General features: G+C 27.0%; 1 long non-coding RNA gene across 2 annotated transcripts; it reads left to right on the plus strand.

Annotated features, from left to right (window-relative positions):
- The first annotated feature begins 3242 nt into the window (after positions 1 to 3242).
- Positions 3243 to 5339, plus strand: LOC112794161 (uncharacterized). 2 transcript variants are annotated; one of them, XR_003198741.3, is made up of 6 exons: positions 3243 to 3615; positions 3866 to 3999; positions 4411 to 4494; positions 4606 to 4679; positions 4770 to 4841; positions 5060 to 5339. It is a non-coding gene; the product is annotated as an uncharacterized lncRNA (long non-coding RNA). The 2 variants fall into 2 exon arrangements; XR_003198743.3 differs by lacking the exon at positions 4770 to 4841 and having other exon boundaries at positions 3245 to 3615.
- Positions 5340 to 6000: the final 661 nt, after the last annotated feature.

Consider the following 6000-nt stretch of genomic DNA (forward strand, 5'->3'; position numbering starts at 1 on the left):
AATTAAAAAATACGTTTTAAACGTCTTTATATGAGTGACTCTCTTTTTTAATGTAAAGTTTTAGTTATTATATACCAATATGTGCATGATTTTGTAACTCGGTTAGAATAAAATATTATAATAAACATAAAATTATATATATATATAGAGAGAGAAAAAAATTAAAAGAAAAAGAAAGCACGATTACAAACTCACATTATTTATTTCTTTTGGATTATAAAATAAAATATTAAACACTAAATATTTTGACTATATATATTATCAAAACATTATGTATTCTTATTGGGTAATAAAATTTGTCCATTATATACACCTAGAGAATTAGGGTTTGTAAAATATTGTAGTGAAATAAATTATAGCACTCTAAGACCAGTTTGTTTGGCATCGAAAAAAATTATTTAAAGAATCGAATTAAATCAATTAAAAAAAAAAACTTAAGACACCGACACAAATAGAGCCAGCAGTAGAGAGGGACAAAATTGAATCTATCGTCGCCTTATCAATATGTATAATATAATGTCATCCCTATCAAAATGAGATCGAAAGTAATCACATGAAGAACCCGCATGGTCACATGGATATGTTAGACTACTGTCAATATTTTAAACTTAATTGAACGACTCTTGTATGAAGGAAAATAAATATTATTGAAGGAATCTATATTTGAAGCTGCCACTAAACTTGCATTAGCGAAAAAAAATTTCAAGATTAATTTGTATAAATCTGAATTTGTTATTGTTCAACAAATTATTGTAAATATAAGAGAAAATTTAAAATTTTAACATTTATTTAAATAAAAAAGTAAGCTGACCACTTAATATTAAAATTCTTTGCATAAGTGAATATACATATAAGATTATTTGCAACGGTGTCATTTGCTACCAAATGATGAAATTTTTTTGCTTCTTGTATACATAATATTAGTAGAAAGAATGTTATTAGTACAATTTTGGTATCATTAAAAATACAAAAAAAAGTATTAAAAGTGATGTAGATATCATTTTTAATATTAATAAACAGTACAAAACCAGCTAGGAATAATTAAGTAACAAGACCTGAATCTTAGGCATGGCTGTTTTATACATATTTAAAACTAAATAATTAGCACATGTCAAATATGGGCAAAACGAGAGATCAACTCATCAACATGTGGGATGTGTCGGGTAATAGTATTTTAAGAATATATTTTAAAATGTTATAAAAGAATATTTACGTTAAATTTAAATTTCAATATTATTACATTATTAAAACGTATATTTTAAGATTCAAAATAGTTAAATCTTAAAAATTTTATTTGATTTTAAGTTTTTGTTTGTTCTTCTGATTTAAATTTTTTCTGTTTTCAATTGATTTTACTAATTAAAAAATAAAAATATAATAAAATTATTCACACTTTATTTTAACTTATTAAAATTTTAAAACAATAAAAATAGAAAATAAAAAATATTTTTTATTCTAAATCAAAGAAGCCTAGCTAGATATGATATCTCTCTTTGGCTAAAAAGTAAAAACTATTGGCTATTTAATAAAATAATTATATATTTTTTTATTTTATTTATAATGTGATATATGAATAAGATATCTTATTATTATTTAAAATTAAAATTTTCATGAATTTTAAAACTTTATCTTCTTTGATTTTTTTTTCAATGTTGCTAACACGAATTAACAGAATAGATTATAGTATGTGTAAATTAAATTTAAAAGTTAGTTATGAATTAGTCATAACATACAAAAAAAATAATTATATTATTATAACAACAACAATAATAAAGTCTTGTCCCACTAGGTGGGATCGGCTACATGAATCAAATAATGTCATTGTATTCTACAGAGAGACTATTTATATATAGATCTCGTTTGACCACCTCATAGATGGTCTTCTTAGGTCTTCTTCTACCTTTTGCCCATTGTCCATTGTCCATCTTCCATCTCATCCACTCTCCTAATTGAGTGTTCTATTGGTCTTTTTTCACATGTCCAGACTACTTGAGACGCGATTCAACCATCTTTTTCACAATGGGTGCTACTCCAACTCTCTCCCGTATATCTTCGTTTCTTATTTTATCCAATTGGATATGATCACTCATCCATCTCAACATCTGCCACACTTAGCTTATATTCATGCTCCTCTTTGGCCGCCCAACACTACTCCGTACTATAAAGTATAGTCGGTCTTATAGCGGTACGATAGAATTTACCTTTAAGTTTTAAAAACACTTTTTTATCGCATATAAAACCTGATGCACTTTTTTATTTATTATAAATTTAATTAATTTTAAAATAAATTTGATTATTTTAATAGTTAATTATTTTGTTAAAAAATAACCATTAATATATCGAAACACATATAATACCTGATATAATGACTAATTTTAATTATATTGCATGTATACAAATTAAAAAAAATTAATTATTAAATTAATAATCTATATAAAATATATATAATAAATATTAAATATATGTTAAAAATAAATTAAATATTATATATTTAATTTCATGACTAATGTTATAAGTACGGTAAGATTTTTGTTTTTTCATATATATAAAAAGCATTTTTAGATAAAATAGAGAAAAAATTACGTTAACTGAGTTAATAAAAAATATAATTTATTTTTTATTTTTTATTATTTTTATTAATATTTTATTATTGTATTTTTTATTATTATATTTTTTTGTCAAATTTTTTGAAAAAAAAATCAATTGTACTTTTATAATTTGTTTTAATTTATCACCAAACAAAATATAAAAATACTAATTTTTGTATCTCTATCTTTTATGTCTTATCTTCAATATTTTGTCTTGCCTTATTTTATTCTTGTAATTGAACACAACTTTACATCACTAAGACCACTATTTTTTAATGTTAGGGCATTTTTCTTGCTGTTTCTTCATCAATTGTTTAAAAAATAAATGAACAAATTGATCCTTAAAAAATTACACAATGTCTAATTTAATTTTTAACTAATTTTTTTAATTAAATTTATCCTCGAAAAATTTATATTTAGTCACGTTAGTCGTCATTACAAGATTTTTATTTGTTTGTGATAATTTTTTAATGGGAGTTACTAGAAACCTCCATAATATATTTTATTTGTGACAAATTATAAAACCTCCCTAAATAATTAACAAAAATTTCCACTACTCTCAATCCAATCAATTATCAAAAAAGTCCAACCCAAAACAAATATTCACTTAGCCCATATCCAACCAAAAAAAAAAAAAATCAAAACAGAGCTTCAAAGAGAGGATGAAGGAGAGTAAGATCTCTCTGAAACCCTAGAATCTCAAAGTCATTGTCACCGGATAATGATTCCATTCAGATCATTGAGGGAGAGGACGAGAGCTTCAGTGATGATTTCATTCAGATCATTGAGGTAATGCTTAGATCTTCTGCTTTTTCCTCGTCCTCCACGACGGCTTCTTCTGTTGGTTCGGCTTTTGCTCCGGTGGCTTGAAGCACTCAGAGTGCGATTTTAGCGCGGATTTTCAGTGGCACTGGATGAGGAAATCTAGAAGGCGAGCAAGAGGGAGTCTCTGGAAGCTTCGATTGAAGCTGCGTTCAGAGCTATCAGATCTCGTGGAACTGATTCTCATGCCGTTCCAAGTCATTCGGTGAGAATTTCTTCCTAATTTGTTCTTGTTTAGTTCGGGACTTAAATTTTCTCACTCACTTCCGTTCAGAATGTGTTTAGACAATCTCCATGTTTGTGAGAAAGGAGAATTGAATTTGAGATCTCTATTAGGTCCAATTTGTGCCTAGTTCAGCTTCATACGAATACTTTCTCACTTGCTTCTATGATTTCAATTATTCTAGATTGTTATTTCTGCACCTCATCTGTGAATTTCGTGAATTGAATTGCAGAAAATACAAGAATTGCAATCCTCAACTCAAGCTTCTCACGACTTCCAAAGTGAACAATAACTATTGTGGATTCAGGATCAGCATCTGCTACAATTAATGATAGCAAAAAAGTTTCACGCCAAGACATTGAACTTGTAAGCAAATCCTACTAGTTTGTCAGAAAGCTGATTTAAAAAAATAAAATAAAATAAAATCTTAAAACAAAATTTGTTTACAGATGCAGAATTTGATAGAAAGGTGCCTACAATTATATATAAATAAAGATGAAGTTGTGAAAACACTTTTGACCAGAGCAAGGATAGATCCTGAATTTAAAATTCTAGGTATCCTTGAAATTTTCTATCATGCAATTTATATTTTTCATCCTCTTTGTAATATAAATAGTTGATTGTATGAGCTATTCAATTTATGTTCATACTATGGCTACAATAAATTTTTAATTGGTGCTTTAGCGAAAGTTGGGACGAATTTCTATATTATTCTTAGATAATATTGTTGCATTTGTGAAGGGTTAACATGAGAAATTATAATTTTGTTTTTCTCAGATGTTTTTCGCTGTTGAACTTATGAAACTAATTAAAGCCTTTGAAAAGTCCAGGCCCGTTTGTCTAAGGATTAACACTTTGAAGGTATAATAACATATTCACTCTCAATGTTCAATGTTTAAATGTTATTATTGAATTATCCATGTTTCTTATTGATTGAGTTTATGTATTTTTTGTGCTCCTCTGTACAACCAGACACGCAGACAGAATTTGGTAGATGTTTAATAAATAGAGGAGTAAATCTAGATCCTTTAAGCAAGTGGTCAAAGGTATGAATTCATGTTTTAATTTATGACTTATTGTTTCTCGTATTCCTTTTTTGTGAAGAAAATACAAGTAACAATCTAAATTTGTGACAGGTTAGACTTGTTGTGTATGATTCTCATGTACCAATTGGTGCCACTCCAGAGTATATGGCTGATTTTTACATGGTGCATAATTTTTTATGAGATGCCAAATACATGTTTCTATATGCGGTGGTTGATTAATGGTGAACATGTAAAATGATTGTATTTTCAAATAAATTCTTAAAAAATGATATACTTAAAAGTCTGAATATAAGCACTTCTTGATTTCAATAACAATGCATAAACCACTTTGCTTGCAATACTTATATGATAATTCTTATGCCAGTTTATGCTATATGTAGGGTTGCACCTGGAGGTAAAACAACTTATGTAGCTGCTCTTATGAAGAATACATGTGTTTATTAAAATTCATGAATCTTTTTTGTAGTTTCCTAATTCCTGTACATTTTGGGTTGTGTAATTTTTTTTTTTTACTAAACAAGTAACTTGTTTCTTCATGTATTGCTATTTTCTCTATGTGTATTAAACCTAGTTGGGATGATTTGACTATTTGTAATATTAAGTAATGACGAAGAAAGAGGAACCATATATTTTTATAAATTTTAAAGTGGTTGAGTTGCTTATGCTTCATGAAGGCTGTTATTTGCCGGCTCATTAAGCATTAGAGAACTTAGAGCCCGTTTGGGAAGTAGCAGAAGCTACTTTTTTTAACTTTTGGATTATAAAAAGTTACAATCTATATGTTTGGCACTATTTTAAAAAAAGCTTTTAACTTCCCGAAAAGTTAATTTGCTACTTTTTGAAAAAGTAGAAATATATGACTTCTTACTTCTCGAGAGGTCATTCTACCACTTATTTAAAAAAAATTAATTTTAAAACAAAAAAAATCTACTTTTCTTCTTGACTCTATGAAAAATATTGACCCTTCATCACCATTTTCACACAAGGTCTGCTAGAAGTACTGGCCTTCCACCATCATTCTCACGCAATATTCCAAGTCTCACCATTTTTATGTAATGAAACATCTGATGGAAGTATTGATCATCCACCACATTTTCAGACAATATTACATCTGAACAACTTACTGCATGTATTCCTTCTAAGTATTTTTTTTTATCATTTTATCACTATTTTTTATTATTAAATTTGTATTCAAGTGTAGTATGAAATTTCAGTTTTAATTTTATTTTTTTCATATGTAATTTTATAGCTTATTATTATTTTCATAGTTAATTATAACAAGTTCTTGACCTCAATAAAGGAGAAGAGAGTTCTAATAGGA

This window comes from Arachis hypogaea, chromosome 4 (genome assembly GCF_003086295.3).
Source record: "Arachis hypogaea cultivar Tifrunner chromosome 4, arahy.Tifrunner.gnm2.J5K5, whole genome shotgun sequence".
Lineage (NCBI taxonomy): Eukaryota > Viridiplantae > Streptophyta > Magnoliopsida > Fabales > Fabaceae > Arachis > Arachis hypogaea.